At 44.1% G+C, this 26,040-nt stretch overlaps 1 pseudogene; it reads right to left on the bottom strand.

Annotated features, from left to right (window-relative positions):
* Positions 1–16,778: 16,778 nt before the first annotated feature.
* On the bottom strand, positions 16,779–23,369 carry LOC117082799 (annotated as a pseudogene).
* Between the last annotated feature and the right edge of the window lie 2,671 nt (positions 23,370–26,040).

The following is a 26,040-nucleotide window of genomic DNA, read 5'->3' as shown; positions in this document are numbered from 1 at the left end:
AAAAGTGTTGTGGAAAGAGAGCGCTCTATGAGTGGGAGGAACTAAGAAAAAACTCCTGGCAGGGCTCAGGGAAGGAGAGAGATCGACAAGGCTAATGATGTCAGCAAAGGTCACATCACGCAAGGCTTTGTAGGCCTCATTAAGGAGTTTGGACTTTATCTTAGCAGCAATGGGAAGTCACAGAAGGATTTTAAGCTGGGTGGTGACATGGTCTAAGTGTATTTTAAAAGGTCACTCACTGCTTTTTGGAGCATAGATATGGTATTGTTCCATGGACATCTATAGAACATAGAAGTCTACAGATTATTGTGGTCAACAATTCCAGGAAAAAAAAAAAATCTTAACAACTTGAATTAAGTAACAACAGAAATCAAAGGAAATCAACAGCTTCAGCAAATACCTCAAAATGGGTGTTGGCTGGAATTGATGACTTGAGGGGCGGTAGGAGGAGGAGTATAAAAGATGTCTCTCAGGTTCTCACATAAGAAGTTGAATGGGTTGTGTCATTTTATAGTTTTCAGGAATACCTGAGGAAGAAATAAATTTGAAGAAAAAGATTATACAATGAGTTTGTGACAGGTTAAATTTGAGGGACCTGTAAGAAATCAAGGTAGACATGGTTGAATAGGTTGGTAGAGGTGTAAGTGCATGAAAAATGTATGTTGATTAAGTTTATGTGTCAACTCCACTGGGCCACAGGGTACCCAGATATTTGGTCAAATATTATTCTGGGTGTTCCTGTGAGTGTTTTGGAATGAGATTAATGTCTGAATCAGTAGACTGAATAAAGCAGTCGCTCTCTCAAATGTGGGTGGACCTCACCCAATCAGTTGAAGGACTGAATACAACACAAAGGCCAACCTCCCCCAACACAAGAGAGAACCTCCTGCCTGACTGATTGGGCTGGGACACTGGTCTTTTCCTAGCTTCAGATGCAAACTGAAACATTAGCTCTGGGTCTTGAACCTGCTGGCTTCCAGACTAGAACTCACACCATCAGCACTACTGGTTTTCAGGCCTTCAGACTTGGACTGGAGGTAAACCACGGGCTCCTGGGTCTCCAGCTTGCCACCTACAGATCTTGGGACTTCTCAACTTCTCTAATTACATGAGACAATTCCTTATAATAAACCGTGTGTGTGTGTGTGTGTGTATGTGTGTGTGTAGACAGATAGGTAGATTATCTCCTATTGGTTCTGTTTCTCTGGAGAGCCCTGACTTAGACGAAAAGTATTTAATTGATAACATGAGTTTGAAAACCTGAGCATATACATTACAAATGAATTCATTAGAACAGATGAGATGTTCTAAACTTGGGAGAGAGAGAGAAGAGATCCTAAAACTGAGCCCTTATGCATTCCAACATCAGAGATGAAGGAGAGAAGGATGACCCAACAAACAAGACAGACAAGAAATGACCAGAGAGGTAAGAGGCAACCCAGGAGACTTTGGTAGGAGGAGAGTGCTGCAGGAAGAATGGATGTCCACTCTGGGAAATGTAAGAAGAGGACAGGGCAGTACTCAGGGACCTGAGTAACAGGAAATTCAGTGCTGTAGCAGCATTTAATTATGGATTGTGCTAGCAGAAGCTAAATGGAAGTCATTTGAGGCATGACTTGGAGGTGAAGTAGAGATCTGAGTAGGAAAATCATCTGAGAATTTGGTGGAAGAGGGAAAAAGAGTAGATTACAGAGACACCCGTGGTCCTGGAAGGGGAGTCACCTATGCCAGATGTTTACACGTAGATTGAATTCAAACTAACACTCAGGAACTGAGACAACATTCCATTTGGGGGTAGTTCTCAGGTCTCAGGCTTCTGGGACTCACACTCAATATCTATGCCAGTGTGCTTTAATATGAGTACAAGCACTTACCCTCTATGGCGAGCAGTTCCAGAAGGATACAGCAAAGAAAGATTTGAAAAAAAATGAGGCCAGCTGTGGTGGCTCACGCCTATAATTGCAGCATGTTGAGAGGCCAAGGCAGGTGGATTGCTTCAGCCCAGGAGTTCGAGACCAGCCTGGGAAACATAGCAAGACCCCGTCTCTACAAAATATTTAAAAATTGCCCACTGCACTCCAGCCTGGGTGACAGAGCAAGACTCTGTTCATAAAATAAAATAAATTATAAAAGATTTGAGAAAAGCCAACCACATTTTGAGAGTTGTAGCCTCTAGTTAGTACTAGAAGTTCATGTTAGCAGTCCTAGGTTGTAATCCAAGATTTCTACATGCGATCCCTGCTTAGCCTGTCTGAGCTTCAATTTGCTCATTTTACAAAACATACATGATGATGCTTGACTTTTGGAACTTGGACAGTAGCTGTGGGAATAAATGAGATAACGTGTGTGAAAAGTATCACTAAGTGCAAAATGCTGGTCCAATTTGTATTGATGGAGCACCTGTTTTTCCTTTATGCAAAAGAGGTCATTTGAGCAGTTCCAACATTAGGCGGAAGCTTTTTCACCCCCGACTCATTGCACACGAGAGCAACCGTATCCCTCGTCATGAGCCTTGTGATGTGGCTTGTGACATCCATTTGATAATGGACTTGGAAGTTGAGATCCCTAAGTCTGTAATTACGAGACGGAGGCCCTCCAACTCACACAACCTGGAAACACTGCACCGGTCAGGAAAACCCACCCTGGATGGTCATGGAACTAACCAGCCCATTGATAAAGGGTCTGTACCTTCCGCGGAGCTGCCCTGAGTATGTGAGAGGAGGAAGATGCAGAAACGTGGAAAATGGCAGGTAAAACCAACATATAAACCATGTTTCTCTTGTGGCTTGTTTTTGCCATCGCGTGGTTATTCAAACAGTGCTGTTTGAAATAGAATGAGGCATGAACACGGGAACAGAGGGCCCATGTATTTTCACTAGACAAAAACACAACATCCACCTGGAAAGACAATGTCAGAACATGGAGAGGGATGGGGGGAGATTCAAAATGCAAAACCGGAAGAGCCTGTCTCCTGTAGTATTTGTTTGTGACAAGTAAAGCCATTCATCATATCACCTGAACCGTGGAGAATTGTGCTATTGTATTAATTACTCTCTTTAGTGACTCTCTGAGCTTTGGACTATTTAAATTCCAGGATGAGAAAGTGCTAATGGATATGGTATTGTAGATGGAGTGAATTAGTATTTCACGCTGTGCGGCTGTCTGAAAGAGTTTTAAATGGTAACCCACAGACTAGCAGCGTTCCACGCTTTTGGTGTTCATTCAGCCATTTGTTCTTCTTAGTAACAGAGCCACTCTGGGGTCACGCAAAAATTCAGATGGGAAGAAAAGGAAAGGAGATGTCAGTTGGGATACTTTGGGGAGACTAATGTGTTTCTCTGTGAGGCTGTTTATGATACACTTTATTGTGTGCATTGACAAAACCCCGATAATTCATATTTGAAAGGGAAATCATATGTCCTTTAAAATTTTCAGATCAAAGCTGCTGTGAATGAAATTGTTTACAAAAAAGCATACTTTCCACAAAAATTCCGTCTGGGAACCTGGCACCGATCTCATGCTATGCCTTCACCCTTAGCCATTTTTATCTGCCTCACCTGAGTTTCCACATGCAGAAGAGGTATAAAGAAATACGATGGAGCACTTCAGAATTCTACACGACCGCCCATGCAAACTGAATCAGACAACAGAGAGGCTCTGCATGCCACACAAGGTGTCTTCTGAGAAGAGACAGAGCCAAGTTCTCCAAGAGGAATGGGCCTGGAGGATCAGTGTGTCTGGAAGAGTAAGCTCCAAGGCAGGTGTTAATGTCACATATAAAACACATTTAAAGGGTCACCCTTTGACCCTGTCATGTCTCAGAATCTTAATTTCCCATTCCTTCTAATGCCTTTTTAATAATCTTATAAATCATCCTGCCAATACTTTACTTTGACAATTGGAAGCCAATACTTTGACCACTGGAAGTAACAGAATGAAGATGAAAAGAAGTCTCCCTCGCTTTCCAGGCTCTTGTACCCCACCTCCACTCTCTGCTAAGCATCTGCCTGTACATCTTCTGCAGCAGTTAAACCTCTCCACTTCACATCTCTGCATTCTTACATGAATTCTGCCTTGGCCAGCCTCCCCAGAAAGCAAAGCCTGAGGCAAAACTCATGTGCAGTATTTTATTAGGGAGTGCACTCCCAGGAAAGCAGGATTAAGGGAAAAGAGGAATGAAAAGAGAGAGAAGCTAGAGCCAACGCAAGGGCAGGCTACTAGTATCACCTTTGGGGGTGGAGGGTCACCCATGGCTTGATCTTGTGGGGCTGACGTCCAAGGATCCAGACAAATGACTGTGAACTTCAGACAGTGTGTCCAGGGCAGGAAGACCTTATCTGCCAGCTCCCATTTCCCATTGGTCCCATTTTTCACTTTGTGGAAAAATTGCCCCACGCTTCTGAATTGCACAAGGGTGGCCTTGAACCAGTCCCGAGGTACCTCTTGCTTCAATTCTTACAAAAGTAGAAGGCGCAGGGCACGAGGTGAGAGATGTTTGGTGTGACGGCATTAGATGCTATTGAGTTCTGCCTGCAGGAAGCTGGCCAGAATCCAAGCAGAGCCGGCCCTACAGCAGGGGCCAGGCCAGAGCAAGGAGCCCTGGACCAGGAGGTGAATGAGGCTGAGAGGACCTGAAGACCCATCTGCCACCCTTACCTGTGCCCTTGCATTGTATTGACTCTCTGAGCACAACTGGGCTTTACTGCTGTGAGAACAACGAGAACAACATGCCCTAAGAGGAAATATGAAACCAATCAGTCACAGAGTGCCCCCTTCAAAGCGACGGCCAGGCTCGATCTCTGAGAAAGCCTTAAGTTAAAAGGTTGAGGAAACAACCGACCGCAGCTGGTCTTGAGGTCAGGATGGATGCTCATCCTCCACTACCTGTTCTAGAGTTTGAACATGCTCAGCCAGCACCCTGGCTTGTCCATTGCTCATCTGAAGGGCGGATCCAGACCTCTCTCCATGAAGACTGAGTGTCTTTTCTTTGTTGGGCTGCAGTTGGTGCAATTTCCATCTCTCATCATCATCAGTCATCTCAGAAGCACCAAGAGACTGCAGAGGAAATGCCCTGGATCCCAGACACAAGCTCACTGGGCCAGATACAAGCGCACTGGCCCAAGGCGCAAGCGCACTGGCCCAGACACAAGTGTACTGGGCCAGGCACAAGTGCACTGGCCAAAACACAAGCACACTGGCCCAGGCACAAGCACACTGGGCCAGACATAAGTGCACTGGGCTGCCCTCCCAGCTCCTTGGGAGAGTCAGGACCAAGCTACCAATTTACAAAAGCTGCTGTCTTGGCCTCTGGTGCCCCAACCTGAGAAACCAAGTGGAAGTGTCCCATCCACCCAGCCTGGAAACCAGAACTTCTAACTTGGTGGAAACTAAGATTGCATAGACAGGAAGTGCAAATGCCGTTATTTGGTGATTGGGTGATGGATGGTGAGAGGAGCCAATCCTAATTCTCTCCCCTTGGTTCCTAGACTCATACATCCTGGCTGAGATTTTCCCTGAGCTGTGCCTTAGCTGAATCCTTCACAGGCCAGCTGTTCTGGGTGATGAGGCACATGGAATAATGAGGAAATTATGTTGCTATCTGCCTGCCACTGTTACACTTCCTTTGTCATAAAATGTGTCTGAGATGACTTTATATGGAGTAGATCAGTAGGTAGAGATCCGCAGACAAGGAAAGGAGAGCCATATTTGGAGAAGATGTGTGTTCCGGAAAGACACATTGCTGTCTCCATCAGGAGGGAAGGGTCTGGTGTAAGGTAGCTGCCACGAGTGTCTGAGTGGACCCTGGGAAATGGAGCCAGGGGAGGTCTCAGCCTTGGTCTCCACTGCTGGAGGCTGGGTATTCAGCAGCAGCAGGGGCTAGATGAGCCTTGGGGAGAGGGAACCTGTGCTGTTGGGCTCAGGTTTAACTTTCACCCCTGCGGCCATGGCCACTCTATTCATGAGCCTGCTATGTGTGCACTAGGGTTGCCCAAAGCAGAGGCTGAGTGACATGCACAGAATGTGACCCCTGCCCCTGTGGGGTTTTAGAGCTGCTACTTCAATGGTGATTCCTCGGTGGGCACGACCATAAGACACGGAAGTCTGCATGCTTTGCACCCACTCGCACATGTCTTCCTTGGATGAACTTGTCCCTGATCTTCCAAACTTTCTCCTTCTAAGCCCCTAGTGGAGCAGCAATTCATTTCCCACTGCCAACAGTCCATATATATTCATACCTCAAGCCACTTCTCTGTCAGTGGAACAGGACAGGTGAATGTGTGGCTGGAAGTTCTGTGGAGTTAGGACATTTTCCTTCATCACCATCTTTTGGGGCTATCCTGGAACTGAAATGCAGCAATAACCCAATTTCTGCTAGTACCCGTGTATCATGCCGACCGGTCTTTGAACCATAAACCAGTCCCAAGTCATTTGGTTGATCATAAATCACCCCAACACCAACAGTACCATCACCGCCACCGCCACTGCCATGATGCCATAACTGTGAGCTCAAGGACAGTTTTCACTACCTCCAAAGTAGATGACAAGGTACACTGGGCCTCCTGTTCATGTGCTGATTTATGTCTTCCAGATCTGCTGAGGCCTGAGTCAAATTAGGTGCCTCCAGCATGTCATCCTGAGAGTATGTTTTCAAGAGCCTGATACCAACGGTGTCAGCCTAAGTCCCTCAGGAAATGGAGCCTGGAACTTAAAAAATAATAAAATGAATAAAATCTATATGTTACTCCTGTATTAGGGAGTCCGTTAGAAGGGAAGCAGGGTAAGGGAAAGGGTGTGAGCAGAGAAAGAGAGGGAGAGTTTGCAGAGGGTGTTGGTAAAGAGACCAATGCTTGGTATACAATGGGGTTCATTACTCAGTCTCATGGGATTATCTCCCAAGGGGCCATATGAATCACTTCACCTTCAGACAAGCCAACTGTGGAACGTAGGCGGTAAAAATATATTTGCCAGCCCCTGCATCCAATTGGTCAAAGATTTGCCCCATGCCGTGGTTACTGACCTATCTTTCTGAGTTGTATAGATGTGAGTCCTTGAATGTATCTAAATAGCATCTCAGACGCCAGCATTACGAGCAAAGCCCAGTGTGGGATGAGTGATAATGTGGCAGGAGCACAAGGCAAAGTGTTCACAGGTTACAGCTCCATGAGTTTGGTTGGAGCCCAGGCAGAGTTGGTTTCTACAGTAGCTACTGGGCAGAAATAAGTATCCCAAGGCCCTGGAAAGAGCTAAGGTCAAGAAGATTTGAAGAAGGTGACTGCCTGAAACAGACTTTCCACCTCTGTCACTTTCCTTCTCCAGATCCCACTTTTTCTTTCTTTTTCTATTTTTTTTCTTCTTTTTTGAGATGGAGTGTCACTCTGTTGCCCAGACTAGAGTGCAGTGATGTGATCTCAGCTCACTGCAACTTCCGCCTGCTGGGTTCAAGCGACTCTCCTGCCTCAGGCTCCCAAGTACCGGGGCATGCAGGTGCCCACCACCATGCCTGGCTAATTTTTGTATTTTTTGTAGATACGAGGTTTCACCATGTTTTCAAGGCTGGTCTCGAACTCCTGACCTCAAGTGATCCACCTGCCTAGGCCTCCCAAAGTGCTGAGATTACAGGCGTGAGCCACCGCACCCAGGCTTCTTTCTTAATTTTTATTGTTCTACTAGAGTATGTAGCTAGTAGCTGTTATTTGCAGTGCTGGTAATGCATGCTCCCTCTGTCCTTCCTTCTACCTGCCAAATATATTATCTACCAAAAACAAAATTATAAGCGAAGAGAGTTTTTGTTCTCTTCTCATTTCCTATTTTTCTTTCTTCTCTTCGTCGTTTTGAGATTGTCTCCCCAAGATAGGTCTCAGCTCAGTACAACAGATATTTATTATATGCTTTTTATGAACTTGGTACTGTGCTACAGAATAAGAATGCAGAGATTAAAGATGTGGCCCTTTTCCTGATAAACTCAAAGTCTATCAGGAGAGAGAAAACAAAAGTGGGCATTTCTCCCATCCATGTTTTCCTGTCTTAAAGAATGAGTAGAGATTGGTCCATCAATGAATGATGGGAAAGGCCTTCCAAGTAGAGAGAATCACCTGATGGAGGGACAGGGGCTAGAGCAGTGAATGGAGAGAACTGCAGTCAGTTCTGGGTTACTTGCATAAAACGTTCTGCAGCGAGAGGTTAGTGGCTGGTAGATCACATGGGATTTTTCATATCATAATAAGAAATCAGCTCTGTAGGCCAGACATGGCGACTCATGCCTATAATCCCAGCACTTTGGGAGGCTGAGGCGGGCCACCTGAGGTCTGGAGTTCAAGACCAGCCTGGCCAACATAGTGAAACCCCATCTCTACTAAAAAATACACAAATTAGCCAGGCAGTGGTGCATGCCTGTAGTCCCAGATACTCGGGGGGCTGAGGCAGGAGAATCGCTTCAACCCAGGAGGTGGAGGTTACAGTGAGCTGAGATCACACCACTGCACTCCAGCCTGGGCAACAAAGCAAGACTCCAACTCCAAAAAAAAAAAAAAAAAAATCATCTCTTTATTCAGTAGGTGATGCTAATTCACTTTAAAATTTTAAACAGAAAGGATAAGTTAGAATTACCTCCTAAATACATGACTCTGGCTAAAAAGTAGAAGATCAGTTTATAGCAGTAGAGAGACTAGACTTAATTGCTGTACCACTGGAGTTGTCCAACCAAAGGATGATGAAGGTCTGAACAAGTTACATGGTGATGAGGGGTAGAAAGAAATAGTTTAGAGATATTGTAAGTACATGGGGACATAAGTAGGATTTCGTAGTCAATTGGATATAGAGATTGATGTCAACAGGGGTTTATTAGAAAACTGGAAGGTTTCTGATGAGAGCTTCTAGGTGAATGTGGTGTGATTAGCTGGCATTGAGGATACAAGAGGAGGTATAGAGCCTTGGCAGAAAAGATGGCATGATTAGTTTTGGATATTCAAGTGGACCTGGAAGGCGGAAGGTGCAGTGAGCCCAGGTCGTACCACTGCCACTCCAGCCTGGGCGACAGAGCGAGACTCCATCTCTTTTTCTTTTTTTTTTTTTGCCTCAATTTCGTTTTTTTGTTATTATTATTATACTTTAAGTTCTAGGGTACATGTGCACAATGTGCAGGTTTTTTACATATGTATACATGTGCCATGTTGGTGTGCTGCACCCATTAACTCATCATTTACATTAGATATATCTCCTAATGCTATCCCTTCCCGCCCCTCCCCACAATAGGACCCGATGTGTGATGATCCCTTTCCTGTGTCCAAGTGATCTCATTGTTCAGTTCCCACCTATGAGTGAGAACATGCGGTATTTGGTTTTCTGTTCTTGTGATAGTTTGCTGAGAATGATGGTTTCCAGCTGAATCCATAACCCTACAAAGGACATGAATTCCTCCTTTTTGTGGCTGCATAGTATTCCATGGTGTATATGTGCCACATTTCTTAATCTAGTCTGTCACTGATGGACATTTGGGTTGATTCCAAGTCTTTGCTATTGTGAATAGTGCCACAATAAACATACGTGTGCATGTGTCTTTATAGCACTATGACTTATAATCCTTTGGGTATATCCCCAGTAATGGGATGGCTGGGTCAAATGGTATTTCTAGTTCTAGATCCTTGAGGAATCGCCACATTGTTTTCCACAGTGGTTGTACTAGTTTACAGTCCCACCAACAGTGTAAAAGTGTTCCTATTTCTCCACATCCTCTCCAGCACCTGTTGTTTCCTGATTTTTTAGTGATTGCCATTCTAACTGGTGTGAGATGGTATCTCATTGTGGTTTTGATTTGCATATCTCTGATGGCGAGTGATGATGAGCATTTTTTCATGTGTCTGTTGGCTGTATGAATGTCTTCTTTTAAGAAGTGTCTGTTCATATCCTTTGCCCACTTTTTGATGGGGTTGTTTTTTTCTTGTAAATTTGACTGAGTTCTTTATAGGTTCTGGATATTAGCCCTGTGTCAGATGAGTAGATGGCAAAAATTTTCTCCCATTCTGTAGGTTGCCTGTTCACTCTGATGGTAGTTTCTTTTGCTGTGCAGAAGCTCTTTAGTTTAATTAGATCCCATTTGTCAATTTTGGCTTTTGTTGCCATTGCTTTTGGTGTTTTAGACATGAAGTCCTTGCCCATGCCTATGTCCTGAATGGTATTACCTAGATTTTCTTCTAGGGTTTTTATGGTTTTAGGTCTAATATTTAAGGCGAGACTCCATCTCAATCAATCAATCAATCAAACAGCCAGCAAGCAGGAGGGGAGAAGGCCAACTGTCGGACTGACCTGGGCTGAGGTCTGCTGGAGTGGAGGCACTGGGAGAATGAGGTTGCAGGGTATTTGAAGCAGCTGGGGGAGAGGGCCAGCAGAAAATTAGAGCAAACTCAGGAATCATGAACTAGTAGTATGAGACTGAAGGGAAATTATTAAATAGGAAGGAGGAATCTGAGAGAGGTGGAATCATAGATTGTGGCCAGAAAGTAAAATATGAGGTTCAGATTACTCTTAACTGCACAGAGCCCTCACTGCAATGCCACCCCACCCCCCACTCCCTACCCCAGAGCCCATTTAGTACCAGCCCCAATTCCTCTTTTCTTCCTCATCAAATTGTATTCATTCTATATCTCATGATTTTAAAATCCTGCTAAGTGAATTCGGCTAATCTGTTTAATTCCCAAGATGTTGATGACTGATGAATGCTTGATATGTTATCCATCCCAGAAAATAGACTCCTAATGATAATTACTTAAAACAGTTTTCTTATCTAGGGATGTGTCAGAGTCACCTGTGGTGCTGTTTAAATACTAAGCCTCTCTGGGCTTCACCTTATGAAATCCTGATTCAGAGACCCTGGAATGAGCACTGGGCATTTGTATTTTTGCAGATTCTTCCGTTAAAGAGACAGCTCCATGGGAAAGAGATGAGGGAGTAGATGAGTGTTCTTCCAGTTGCTCAAATCAATAACTTCCATATATAATTGACGTTGGCAATTACTGCTTTTGCCTGTCCCTGAAGCTTTTCCACTCCCCATATTTTGATTTTGCATCCATCCCTGACCCAACTTGCAATATCCCTAGGCAGCCAAGGTGACCTTTCCCTCTGGACCCAGTGGGAGACATGACCTAAGCAGAGTCAACTGGAGACTTTCTCTGAGATTGAGAAATAGATCTGGAAGCCATAGTTTACGGTGATATTGCCAGTGTGATGTAAAGCTCAGGTTAGTGGTGCCATCTTCCCAGATGCTGGTAGAAGCCTGTCTGCAGAACAAAGCCAAGCAGAGGTAAGCAAGCATGGCATAAGTGCCTGGTTGAGTCCCTGTCCCTGATTCTGGTTTCTGAGGTTCTTCCTTCAATCCTGCTGATACAGTTTGGCTGTGTCCCCACCCAAATTTTGAATTGTGCTCCCATAATTCCTATGTATTGTGGGAGGGACCTGGTGAGAGATAATTGAATCATTGGGGCAGTTTCTCCCATACTGTTCTCGTGGTAGTGAATAAGTCTCACGAGATTTGAAGGTTTTATCAGGGGTTTCTGCTTTTGCGTCTTCCTCATTCTCTCTTTGCCTGCTGCCTTCCACATGAGAAGGGACTTGCTCCTCCTTGCCTTCCACCATGACTTCCACCATGACTGTGAGGTTTCTCCAGCCACATGGAAACTATAAGTCCAATTAAACCTCTTTCTTTTGTAAATTGCCAGGAGTTGGGTATGTCTTTATCAGCAGTGTGAAAACGGACTAATACACCTGCACACTGTCCCAGTATCCTTTCCAGCTATCAGAGGCAACAACATAGATTTCAGTCACAACTGAAAAAGTTCTGATTAATATAAAGACATCAGGCAAGTTTTTCCTGAGTACATCAACCTGCTATTCATTTCTCTAGGTTCATTCATCTGAATGTATATGAAAACCTTAGGCAATTCCATGCCTTAGACGATAGTAGAATGGAGTAGAGCTTCATTACCATGCCTATTGTACAGAAAGACCAGTTTGATTTAGAGAAAAAATGTAGATTATAGAATGTACCTTAGCAGAAGTATTATATTCAAGGAAAAAAAATGAACTGGCTTAAGACTGTTCTGAGGACCTGTTTTTCTTGTTTGTTTGTTTTTTTTTTTTTTCTTTTCTTTTTTTTTTTTTTTTTGATTCAGAGTCTCGCTCTCTCACCCAGGCTGGAGTGAGTGCAGTGGCACAATCTCGGTTCACTGCAAGCTCCACCTCCCGGGTTCACACCATTCTCCTGCCTCAGTCTCCTGAGTAGCTGGGACTACAGGCGCCCGCCACCATGCCCAGCTAATTTTTTGTATTTTTAGTAGAGACAGGGTTTCATCATGTCTGCCAGGATGGTCTCAATCTCCTGACCTTGTGATCCACCCTCCTCGGCCTCCCAAAGGGCTGGGATTACAGGTGTGAGCCACCGCACCTGACCAAGGACCTGTTTTTAATAGAGTTCAGAAGGTAGAGGCACACGGGAGGGAATTTGGACTTGCAGTCTAACCGTAGTCTTGACACTGTTCAGCTATATGATCTTGAGGTGAATCTTTTGAGCTCTCTAAGCCTAGTTTCAACTGTAAAGTGTAGATTTTGTGACTCTAGATTTTTAAAAATCAACTTTCAGTTGTTCAGCGTAAGTGGATACTTTTTCAAATGTTTCAAGTTACCTAAAGTTTGTTGGTTTCCATTTAAACGCTGTGTCTTCTACTTTTTCATAATTTTTAAGTTGCTAAGCAAACCTTTTCGATAAACACTGCTGCCTAGTTGCAAGGTGAATATTTGCAAGTTAGGGTCTGAGTCACTGAGCTTGGGATGTGCCCAAGTGAACAGGTGGGCTTGGTGCTATCACAGAGCGAACGGTGAGAAAGCTCCATCAACAGCCAAAAGCTGTAGGTTCACCATTTCTTCTTATTCCTCCTTAAGGCAGAGCTATGGAGGAGAAACTCAAGATTTCCCTTTAAATTGTCCCCATGAGATAATGAAATACAGATCCTTTATTTCCTAGGCGGCTCCCATGTGGGTAAAAGATGTGAAAGATCAAGGCAACATATGTGAAAATGTGTCAAGTAAAAAGAAAACTCACTTATTTGAACATCTTTAAAAATCACCATAAAAAAGAGAATACCATGGGAGTCATAAAATCTGAGCTCTAGGCCAGAGAAATGTTGCTTTTAATTTCTATACAGTAGAAGAAAATTTAGTGCATGAATAACACTTCATTTAAATGTATACCTTTAAAGATGTATGTTGTCACATTTGAATTGGGGGGACAGCATAAGTTAATTTCAACTCCCTGACATGCTGATGTAGCACTTACTCAGTAAACAGGATCTGCCACTTGGAGTAAAAATATATAGGACATCTCTTTAAACACAAATATGGTGTTGATTTCTAAGGAGGGGTATGAAACAGGGGAGGGAAAAATAACCCCCCACCTTTTATATGGACCCACCTTTTAAGATTTTTCAAGGGGATTATTGTGTTACATGTGCCCAAGCATGACTGTCTAAATATCCCATCACTGTAGGCATCGATATAGACACAAACAAAAAGCTTTGAAAACTGAAAATGAGAAATTCTTCTGTAACTTTTCAAACCTAAACACGTCAACTGAAATCCTTTTGCTTCAGGTTGTGGTTTAGGCTCCAACATTATTTGCAGTGGTTTGATTTAATTATAACGTTCAAAATTCCTATAGGCATTTATACGTATATTAGCACAGTCCTTTGATTTAAAGCTTAGCATGTTGTATGGGTAAAAATAAGCCACTGGAAAAGAATATAAGACTGACTATTTGACACACATGCTGAGCTTTAACTGGGTATATCTGACTACATTTGTTCTTTGATTTGAGTGGTATTTCAACCCTGGCTGTAAGTTAGAATTACCTGCGGGACTTTTCTAGAAATGCAAATCCTTTAGACCAGATAAACTGGAAACTCTGGGGGTATTTTTCAAAGCCCAGTCCTCCTTGCTCCACAGTTCTGGGATTTTTTAATCTCTCAACCTTGACCTTTTCCCTGTCTCTGAAGGTTCTCCCTTCCCTTCCTTCTTCCCATGGCCCAGACCCACTGCTCCTTCCTTTTAATTTGCTAAGCAAACCTTTGCGATAAACACTGCTGCCTAGTTGCAATGTGAATATTTGCAAGTTAGGGTCTGAGTCAATGAGTGAGAGGTTCGTCATTATCCTCCCATCATTATCTTCCCAATATTCACAGCAAAACAATCCCCCACCACTTCCATACTTGATATTTTCTACTGTCATGGAGAGAAAAGGCCAGGATTGTTGCTGCTGGAGACTCGTCCCAAATCTGAATCAGGCCCTTTATGCTGCCTGGTGACTTCCTTAAGAGATTTCTGTAAAGGATTTCTTTCCATCAGCAGAGAAATATGTATTGAGCATTCACTCATCAGTGTTCTAGGTACTGGAAATACAATTCCAAACACGAGAGATGGGGCCCTTGACTTCAAGGAGCCTTCATGGATAGAGGGAAGCACATGGCAAACAGAGACAAATCAGTGAATGTGCACATGTATGGGCAGCCGTGCACTATGAAGAAGCTAAAACAGGGTGGTATGGGGGATATGGTTTGGATCTGCGTTTCCACCCAAACCTCATGTTCAGTTGTAATCCCCAATGTTGGAGGTGGGACCTGGTGGGAGGTGAATGGATCATGGGGGTGGATCCTTCGTGAATGGTTCAGCACCATCCCTTTGGTGCCATTCTCATGATAGAGTTCTCATGAGATCTGGCTGTTTAAAAGTGTGTGGCACCTTCCTTCCCCCCTGCCCTGCTCGCTCCTGCCTTATGAGATGTGCTGGCTTCCCCTTGCCTTCCGCGATGATTGTAAGTTTCCCGTGGCCTCCCCAGAAGCCAAGCAGATGGCCCAGTGCTTCCCGCACAGCCTGAGGAACCCTGAGCCAATTAAACTTCTTTTATTTATAAACGGTGCAGCCTCAGGTATTTCGTTATGGCAGTGTGAGAATGAACTAATACAAATAGGATGGTGTGGTGAGAAGGGACCAGCAGGTTTAGGGCACTGGTAGCATTTTCTCTAGAATGCCCAGGGAAGGCCTCTCTCAGAAGAGGTGATATTTATTTATTTATTTTATTAATTTAAATTTAATTTAATTTCTTTTTTCTTTTTTTTTTTTTTTTTTTTTGAGTCAGAGTCTCACTCTGTTACCCAAGCTGGAGTGCAGTGGTGCCATCTTGGCTAACTGCAACCTCCACCTACCAGGTTCAAGCAATTCTCCTGCCTCAGCCTTCTGAGTAGCTGGGATCACAGGTGTGCACCACCATGCCAGCTAATTTTTGTATTTTTAGTAGAGACAGGTTTCACCATGTTGGCTAGGCTAGGCTGTTCTTGGTCTCCTGATCTCAGGTGACCCACCTGCCTCGGCCTCCCAAAGTACTGGGATTACAGGTGTGAGCCACTGTGCCCAGGGTGAGGTTTTTGTTTGTTTGTTTGTTTGAGATAGAGTCTCGCTCTGTCACCCAAGCTGGAGTGCAGTGCAGTGCAATGGCGCGATCTTGGCTCACTGCAAGCTCCGCCTCCCAGGTTCACGCCATTTTCCAGCCTCAGCCTCCCAAGTATCTGGGACTACAGGCACTCGCCACCACACCTGGCTATTTTTTGTATTTTTAGTAGAGATGGGGTTTCACCATGTTAGACAGGATGGTCTTGATCTCCGGACCTCATGGTCTGCCTGCCTCGGCCTCCCAAAGGAGGTCATTTTTTAGTTAAGACCTGGAATATGAGGAGAGGGTCTTGGAAATATCTGGGGAAAGGAACAGCCACTGCAAAGTCCCTGACAGAGGAACAACCTTGGCCTGTCTGAGGCACAGCAAGAAGGCACTGGGGCTCTGGGATGGTACAGAGAGAAAGTAGGAGATAGAGGCCAGGTGCGGCGGCTCACACCTGTAATCCCAGCAGTTTGCAAGGCCGAGGCAGGTGATCACTGGAGATCAGGAATTTATGACCAGCCTGGCCAAGATGGTAAAACCCAGTCTCTACTAAAAATACAAAAATTAGCTGGGCATGTGCACACCTGTAAATCCCAACTTGGAAGACTGAGACAGGAGAATCGCTTGAACCCAGCAGGCAGAGGCTGCAGTGAGCTGAGATGGTGCCACTGCATGACAGGGAGAGACTCTGTCTCAAAAAAAAAAAAAAAAAAAAAAAAAAAAAGGAGGGGACAGAGACATAGAAACAGACCGGGGGCAGAGTATCTGGGGCCTCCTAGGGCATGGTAAGAATTCCTAATTAGATTCTAAACATCGAATCGGAGATAGGAGAACAATGAGGAGTGTTTTTATGCTAATAAAAACAATCTTTAATAACCTTGTAAAGAGATCATTCTGCTTTCCATGTACGTCTGCTTTAACTGATGGTGACTGAAGGATGGAAATGTTCTTTTTCTAACCTGATACCCATTCATTATAACTTAAGCTAGTCCTAGTTTCTTACAAATCCCTTATTTCCTTGGATTTCTCCACTGCGCCCTCACTGTGTTGCCTTGTCACTTATAAACTGGGCCTGCCCAGTGTGTTTACAAAGCGTCTCTTCAGAAATATACCAGATGTGCTCGACAGAGGCATCATTAATAGAGACCTGCACTTCAAAACATCATATGAAGAGCCAGCAATCGGCCCTCCAATGTAAATACCTCCCATTTCACAGTATTACAGAAAGAGTGCAGTTTACTAACCATGCCTTCCTTACAGGAAATTCAGTAGCTATAAAAATTTTTGTTCAGTGTCAAATGTTTCACTGCTTATTAATTCCAAAGATCAGAGCACCATGTCATTGTGGCATTTGGGGAGCTTAGCATACTCAGGAGAGAAGCTGTGCTTATGATGGAGTGAGTTGGATCATACTTCTATAGAAACTTGCTGGAAAATGCAGAATGATTGGAGAAACGGTGAAAAACTTCCGTGAAGATGTAAATGGTACTCCGTCACCCAGTTGTTCTCAGTGTGTTAGGAGCCTTGCTTTACCCTGGTCAGGGGTTTCCAAAGGCGTTCCTTTCAAGCGTGGAAAAATCCATTCATCCCCAGATTACGTATAATATTTGTTAAGGTCTAAGCAATGAGAACACGGAAGAAGGAATGCTGAGTAAGACAATAGGAGCCCAACGCATGTGTCAGCCACAGGCTCTGGCTGTTCACTACATGGGTGTTTGGATTCACTTCACTGCAGGCCACCCCAGCATTCACGTTTACTCCATGTCCTCACTCCCAGCTGCATGCATAGAGCAAGACCACCCTGGCAGCAACAGCTCCCATTGCCTCATGCCCTTGGCCTTCTAGCCCTCAGCTTGTGGAAGCCCAGGGAGGAGTTCTAAGCAGGGACACTAAATGATCTGAAGGCAGCTTCTTCAGGCCTTATTTTACCTGTTGGCCAGCAGCCACCTGGCTTCCTGCTGTCACTCTTGACCTACAAAGGTCAACATGTCCTCTGGGAGGCCACGCCCTCTGCATTCTCTTCACACCTCATCTATGCCATGTGGCCCACTCACTCACTCCCTTCTTTTATAAATATTCTCTTTCCTGGAGTTCCATGGTCTCCATCTCTCCAGGTTTTCATTCACATGCCCCACCCACTTCCCGATTGCAGCATCTCTTGTGTGGCCTTTCTTGTCCATGCACCCCCTGTGGTCAGCGTATCTCTCAGCATTGTGTTCTTGGAGCTAACTTCTCCTGACTTTACACTCTGACCACACCAGGGAAACCTCTTCCACTCCACTGGCTTTAGATACACCTCTGCCCGATTGATCCCCACATTGTCACCTCCGTCCAGATCTCTGTCCCATGCTCTGGGCCTATGTATAACCTTGGCCCTGGTGCATCCTCACACGCATGTCCCAGGTGCTACAAATTCAACAAATACTTTCCAGACTGAATTCATAATCATCTTGTGAAAGCAGCTTCCCCTTATCTGCTTTCTGTTTTGAACGATGCAATCACATGTTACAAGCTATCCAAGCTGGAATCCTAGCTAGCATGCCTCACCCCTCTCTCTCCTTCATCCTCAACATCCCATCAGCCACTCAGTCCAGCCTTTGCGATATCTTTCTGTTCACTCTTCTCTCCTCTTCTCCTGCCCCTGCCTTGACTCAGATCCTTTCTCCTCTGCTGCTTGGGTCAAAGCCTTGGTCAACTTGTCTCCCCACCTCCAGTTTTTCTTCATTCTAGTCTATGTTTCCAGTGCAGCCAGGGTGATGTTTCTACACTGCAAATAATTATTTGCTCCTCTGCTGAAATCTGTATGTGGTCCTCTATGCTAGCCCCCTTTGCTTTGAGGATGAACTGAAATCCCAAACCTGACTCCATAGCTCTTCACGATCTGGCCCTTACCTACCTCTCTCTCCAAACGGATTTCTTATCACTACCTGGCCCTTACCCTAAACCCAACCCTAATAAACTCTCAGCAGCTTCTTACCCACCTTGCTCTCACTTCCTGCAGAGCTGTTCTCTCTGCCTCTGCAGCAGTTCTTCAGCCGCACCCCTTTTCTACTTGACAACTTCAAGTCTCATCCTAGAGTTACCTCCTGCAAGAACTCTTAAAAACAAACAAACAAATCATGTCTCCTGTTAAGTACAGACACTGGTTCAGTTTGGTTCAGGAGATGGGGGCCCTGTACACCATATTTTGGAAAGAGTCCAGTGTCATGACAACAAAACTGTAGTTGAATTTAAAAGTCCAGAAATGGAACGAAGGATGTTGGAAGGCCCACTTTCTTGGGCATAGTGAAGGTGGGGAAGATTTGACAGGGATCTTAATACAGATCTGATGACCCAAGAGAGGGACCTTTATAACCTGGAGGGGCCAGATTAGCAAGGATATGAAGCATCTCAGTGCCTTTCTGCATGGATGTCTAAGCAGATGCATGCATTGTGCAGAGGGCTCAAATATCCATTGACTCTCCTGCCTACAAAACCTTGGCAAATTGATATGTTCCCAGAACTTAGGCCAAGCCATGGAAAAGAGAGAAAAATGATGACTTAACTGAGAAATAACTGAACTTCCCTGGTGACATGGGAGCTAAATAAAGTCAAACTGAAGAAAAATAGAGATGTATTACTTAGACTTCAGAGTTGTGAACTGAGATTTATATTGCCCCGCTTATTACCCTGAAGAGTCATCACCTGTTTACCTGTCTGCCTCTAAGGAGACTCTCTAAGTGCCTTATGGTGATATACTTTCTGCTGGCTAATAGCATTGATTCTGGTTAATAATGAATGATCGATAAATATATGTAAAAAATGAATACATTTTTAAGACCAAAAATTTGCCATAATTAAGGACTCTGAGAATCTCAGTCTGCTGGGCACAGGTAATTAGGGAATAGTGGGTTGCAGTCCAGGTACATATATGGTGCAACGGGACTGCAGGAAGAAACAACTAAAATTTGCAGTGGGAGTCTAGGAAGGCATGGAGGATGTGACATTTGAACTTAGATGTGGAGGTAGACAGCAGGTCGTGACACCCATTTGGATCCCGCAATCGGGCGTAACTAATGAATTGATGCACGATCTCCGCTGAAGGCCAACAGAAAAAGAACAAAAATGGGGACCTTCGGGGAAGGTATTTACAAAGAACCTAACAGGTAGTGGGCATTTGACCAAGTGTGAGTTGGTCTTTTCCCATTCGCCCTTTCCCGCCTCCTTATCATCTCTCCATGACTTACGTTTGCAGAATGGATTACAGCTCACACACTGTGTTCATTTGACCCTCTTACGTAACAGCATATCTCCAAGGTTTAAAGAATAGTTTCAAGACTCAGGAGCCAGAAATTTCAAGCTAGCTTTACCCTACTTTCCCTAACACAGGCTTGTTGTGCACCATCACTTAATGCAACATATGGTTGGTGTGGTGTAAGGGCAAAATATGAGGACCCTGCACTTTGCACATGTAAAATCCTTACTCAAGCCAGGGCCTGATCAGAGGAGCAGCAAATGTCTTCTTTCTTGGGCCACAATGATTGCACCTTGACAAACCTTCCTGATTCTCCACCCTTCCTTCTCCTTCCTCTTTTTTTTTTTTCTCTTCCTTTTCTCCTTTCTCCTGGCTCCATCTCCCTCACTCTCTATGGCTGTGGAAAACTTTCTAGCTATCGAACATTAGCTCTAGTTCTGATGACCATGAACACCCAGCAAAGGGTTTTTCTGCCTCGATCTGCATCATATTCATCTGAGGAGATATTTTTTAAAGGAGACGCTCATGGCCTCATCTCAAGAGATCTGAAATCAAATATTCTGGGATGCAGCCCAGGCACTGGTATTTTTAAAATGCTTCCCCAAGAAATTCTAAAGTGCAGTCAGTATTGAGAATCACAGATCTAAATATCCCCTCCATATCTTAATTTCTTTTTCTATAAAATGAACTCATTGGCCTGAAAGCTATTTAAAAAAAAAAAAAAACTTTCTAGGTATGAAATGTCTCCCAGAGACCTAAAGACATATCAGATCAGTGGATGGATCACTGTAGAAAGGTTTGGGTGGGACTGGGAGTTCAAAGTGATGGGGGTTAGGGATGTATTGCAGGTAACATGGAAAGGGAGAGATAGACTAGTAGGTTCTAATAACTCTTCTGTTCACTTTAAGTTCTGATATTTCTGACAGTAGAGAGTTTTGTGTTGTGTATTATTGTGTTTTTCCTAACAGGAATAGCCCACACTTTCTTTGAAAAAAGTACATTTTCAATCATATACTTGGACATCTGATATGATTCGAATTCTCTGGTTGTTTTGTATTGTTTTAATATGCAGTCAGAGCTAAATAACCATTTTATAGAGCTTCCCAATCTCCCTCAATTCTGTGCATATGACTATTTGGCAAGAATAAGAATTAAGGATTCCTGGAGGCACTTAATCTAGGCATTTTAAAGAAGAAGATAAGTGCTCAGTGCTTCTTGGTGTTGCCAGATTAGCAGTACATCCTGGTAAATTCAAGAGACCCCTTTCCATCCTAATCTGTGACAGTGATAACAGAGGGAAACACTTCTTTGTTTGTTTGTTTGTTTGTTTGTTTTGAGACGGAGCCTCGCTCTGTCTCCAGGCTGGAGTGCAGTGGCACTATCTCAGCTCACTGCAACCTCCACCTCCTGGGTTCAAGCGATTCTCCTGCCTCAGCCTCCCGAGTAGCTGGGATTACAGGCACCTGCCACCACGCCCAGCTAATTTTTGTATTTTTAGTAGAGACGGAGTTTCACCACGTTGTCCAGGATGGTCTCGATTGCTTGACCTTGTGATCCACCTGCCTTGGCCTCCCAAAGCACTGGGATTACAGGCATGAACCACCGCGCCTGGCAAACAGAGGAAAACACTTCTAAAGCCAAGGGGCTTGTATAGTTACAGCCTCTGGTATTTGCAGGGGTTTGTATTTGACATCATTGTCTAGAATCCTACACATCAGCACAAGTCTAATTAGCATGCCAATGAGTATTAAGTTGGGAAGTTGGGTTTATTACAGACTGAGCAACTACTTCACTTGGGGCTCAGTGGGTTTCAAAAAGCAACATGCCTTGTTGATAAAACATTCTACTCTTTTTAAGTCATCGCAGAAATGCTAAGAAAGCAAATAATTGCACAACGAAAGCACGTTGTAAAAATGAACCCACTTACCAACAAAGCAGTAGTCTTCAGCGTCTGTATTAATCAGTGATATCCAGTGAAAGAGAAGCGGTAGTACATACAGTCATGCACCACATAATAGCATTTTGGTCAACAACAGACCACATATATGAGTGACCCCAACACATTAAAATGCCGTGTTTTTACCTTTTCTATGTTTAAATACATTTAGATACACATATACTTAGCATTGTGTTACAGTTGCCTATAGTATTTGGTACAGTAACATTTTATACAGGTTGTAGCTGTATTAGTCTGTTCTCATGCAGCAAATAAAGACATACCCAAGACTGGGTAATTTATAAAAGAAAGAAGGTTTTATGGACTCACAGTTCCACATGGCTGGAGAGGCCTCACAATCATGGCAGAAGGTGAAGGAGGAGCAAAGGCACATCTTACATGGAGGCATGGAGGCTGGAGAGTGTGTGCAGGGGAACTGCCCTTTATAAAACCATCAGATCTCATGAGACTTACTCACTATCATGAGAACAGCACAAGAAAAAGCTGCCTCCATGATTCAGTTACCTCCCACCAGGCCCCTCCCATGACACATGGGGATTATGGGAACTACAATTCAAGATGAGATTTGGGTGGGGACACAACCAAACCATATCAGTAGCCTAGGTGTGTATTAGGCTCTACCATCTAGGTTTGTGTAAGTATTCTCTGTGCTGGTCCCACAGTGATGAAATCACGTACAGACACCCTTCTCAGAACGTATCCCCATCATTAAGTGACACATGCCTGTATACAGTCACCTCTCTGTATGCATACTACAACTGTGGATTCAACCAACCATGAATCAAAAACATTCTAATGATTAAAATAAAAAGTAATAACACAGCAATAAAAATAATATACATTTTAAAAGCAATAGTTTAGCAACTATTTACATAGCATTTACATTGTATTCAGTATTTTAAGTAATTGAGAGATGATTTAAAGTATAAGGGAGGATTACGTAACTTATATGAAAATATTATGCCATTTTACGGAAGGAATTTCAGCATCCTCCAGTTTTGGTATTCATGGGGGTCCTGGAACTAATCCCCCGTGGATCCCAAGGGACAACTGTATATAGGAAGAGATTTATTATGAGAAATTGGTTAATGCAATTACAAAGACAGAAAAGTCCCAAGATCTGCCAGCAGTGAGCTGGCATCCCAGGAATGCTGGTGGTTTTGAGGAAAGTTAAATTCAGTTTGAGGACAGAGAACCTGGGAGAGCTGTTGGTATAAATCCCAGTGTGTGGCAGAAGAGGAGATGAGATGTCCCAGCTCAATCAGTGAGGCAGAAAGAAAGGAGGCAAATTCCTCCTTCCTCTGCCTTTTTGTTCTAGTCGGGCCTTCGATGGACTGGATGATGAGCATATACATTGGGGAGGGCCATCTGCTTTGAATCAAGTTTACTCATTCAAATGCTAAGCTCATCTGGAAACACCTTCACAAATGTACCCAAAACAACGTTTAAGCTGGGCGCCCCATAGCCCAGTCTAGTTAACACAAAATTAACCCTCACAGTGTCCTTTCCCCACTTGCCAATAAACAATCTTTATGGGAAGCCCACCAAGTGGTAGCATTGCGTTTTCCTTTCTTCCTCAGCATCTCATCCTGAATGTGCCACTTTCTGAAGGAGGATTTATTCACCTTCCTTTGCTTTCTTGTGAGCAGACCTTTCAGGTTCTTTGTGATGTCAGCTAGGTTAGTCTGAGGTTTCTCAGCCATCGTGCCCCCTGGTCTGTGATGAGTCAGACTGGACTGCTCATTTATTTGGGAAGAGCAGTAAACATGAATGGGATTGTATGACTAAAGTTCAGCCATGGACTCACCCTTATGAATGTGACCTCAAAGTGTCCAATTAAACGTTCTGACTATAAATGTATTTAGTAGATTTGAAAGGCTACTATGAGGATCATGAATGTGTTTTATAGTCTGTAAAATCCTATATAGGTTTAAGGTAGGATGTATCTCTTTTATCAGAAACCTTAAGAAAGTTCCTCTCATGAGGAAGGGTTTTCACTCTTCCTGGTTAGTCCTGAATTCTTTCGAGTGGCAGAAAAGATTTGTTATGGGCTGAAATGAGTACTCCAGGATGCTATTGAGTCCTAACTCACAGTATCTGTGAATGTGACCTTATTTGAAATAGAGTCTTTGCAGATGCACGAGTTGAGGTTATTAGGATGAGCCCTAATCCAATATGACTGTGTCCTTAGCAAAAGGGAGAATTTGAACACAGAGGCAGGTACAGGCACAGGAAGATACAAAGGGAAAGTACAGAGGGAGAACCCATGGAGGAGATGACCATCTACAAACCAAGGGATGTTTGAGGCTACCGGAAGCTCAGAGAATGGCAGAACAGATTCTCCCTCACAGCCTCAGAAGGAACCGATCTTGCCAATACCGACACCTTGATCTTAGACTTCCAGCCTCCAGAACTATGAGACAGTAAAATTCAGTTTTCAAGGCAATCAGTTTGTGGGACTTTGTGACAGCGGCCCCAGGAAATGAATGCAATATTATTTCCAGAAATCCTGAATGTTCTGCAGTTGAAGTTCTAAGCAACAATCTTCAGGCTCCAAGCAGGGGTGCTCTCAAACAAAATAAGAACTGCAGGTCATGGGGCTGGGCGCAGTGGCTCATGCCTGTCATCCCAGCACTTTGGGAGGCCGAAGTGGGCGGATCACGGCGTCAAGAGATTGAGACCATCCTGGCAACATGGTGAAACCCTGTCTCTACTAAAAATATGAAAAAAAAGTAGCTGGGCATGGTGGCACACACCTCTAGTCCCAGCTACTCAGGTTGCTGAGGCAGGAGAATCGCTTAAACCCAGGAGGCGGAGCTTGTAGTGTGCCAAGATTGGGCCACTGCACTCCAGCCTGGCAACACAGCAAGACTCCGTCTCAAAAAAAAAAAAAAAAAAAAAAAAGAACTGGAGGTCATGACCTCTAATTTGCTGACTTTGAGTCAATTGGAGTTTTATTTCTTAAGTTTAGATGGCTCTAGATAGATTCAACTAAACACATTTCAACCCATCTCACTGAAACGGGAGAGTTCCCTGAACCCTCTTGCAGGATGAGCAACGGATGTGGCTCATTTGTTCTGGCGCTGTGTGTGCTTAAACGCCTTGCAGGTTCGGGAGCACACGGATGGGCAGGTGTAAGAGCCGGGATGAGCACCCCTGGTTCCAGCCCCAGGGCAGCATCTAGGGGTGGGTGTCTATGACTCCCGAAGCCCCAGTGGGTGTGTTACAGTGCTAGCCGTGTTGTCCATGAACAGCTTAAGTGTTAACCAGCTCAGTGCCCTCTTGATACCCAAGTCCTTGTCCAGCATCCAGGAAGAATCAGGTCACACACAGACTTGATGAACAATGAATATAAGGTTTTATTGAGTGGTGGAGTTGGCTCTTGGTGAGATGGATGGGGAGCTGGAAGGGGGATGGAGTGGGAAAACAATCTTTCCCTCCAGTGTGACCGTCTAGCAGCTAATCTCCTTTCTGCCCATCCCCAGCCAAACTCTTGTCAACATTCAGACACTCCTTCTCTTCTCTCTGCCACATGACTGTGCTGTTATTCTGCTCTTTTTTTGGTGTCTCCTAGTGGAACCAGCAGTTTGGGGTTTATATAAGGACAGGATAGGGAGGTGTGGTGGGTCAAAAGGCAACTTTTGGGCACAAAAACAGGAATGCCTGTTCCCATTTAGGGCCACAGGATTCCTGTTTTGAGGGTGGGGCCTTTGCTGGGTAACTGCCCTCTTCTACCTGGTATTTCCCTATCTCCTGTCCATATCATCACCTGTACAGGAGGCTGACAGAGTTTGCAACCTGCCTTCCACATGGCCTCACCTCTACTGCCAGACTTCACATAGGTAGGCTTGGATCCATGAATATCTACAATCAAAGTGCTCACTTACAATAGAAAATGCTACAGTTGAAAGTGCCTAATTATATAGTTTTACCTTTTACAAGTCAAATTCCACTACATTTGCATTATGAAAGATTACTGTCAAATGTAAGATGAATATGTATAAAATTCCATCCATATGCATTTCACCCAAGTTTGAGTTACAGCCAATCCTCATCTTGATTCTTCATGGTGATCAATAAGGAATAAGGAATGCATGTAATGCGGTGGCACTCAACCCACCCTTTACATCAGCATCACCTGGAAGTTTTAAATAATACTGATGTCTGGGTGCCAGCCTCTGAGATTGATTCCCAATATTGTCTGGAGTGTGCCATGGATATTGGAATTTTAAAAGCTCCCAGCCCAGACAGCATTATGATATGATCCAGCAATCCCACTACTGGGTATATATCCAAAGGAAATAAAATCAATATGTTGAAGAGAGATCTGCTCTCCCATGTTCATTTCAGCTCAATGCACAATAGTCAAGATAA

This window comes from Trachypithecus francoisi, unplaced genomic scaffold, assembly GCF_009764315.1.
Source record: "Trachypithecus francoisi isolate TF-2019V2 unplaced genomic scaffold, Tfra_2.0 Lachesis_group9, whole genome shotgun sequence".
Classification (NCBI taxonomy): Eukaryota; Metazoa; Chordata; class Mammalia; order Primates; family Cercopithecidae; genus Trachypithecus; species Trachypithecus francoisi.
This window is presented reverse-complemented; position numbering and strand designations above follow the sequence as displayed.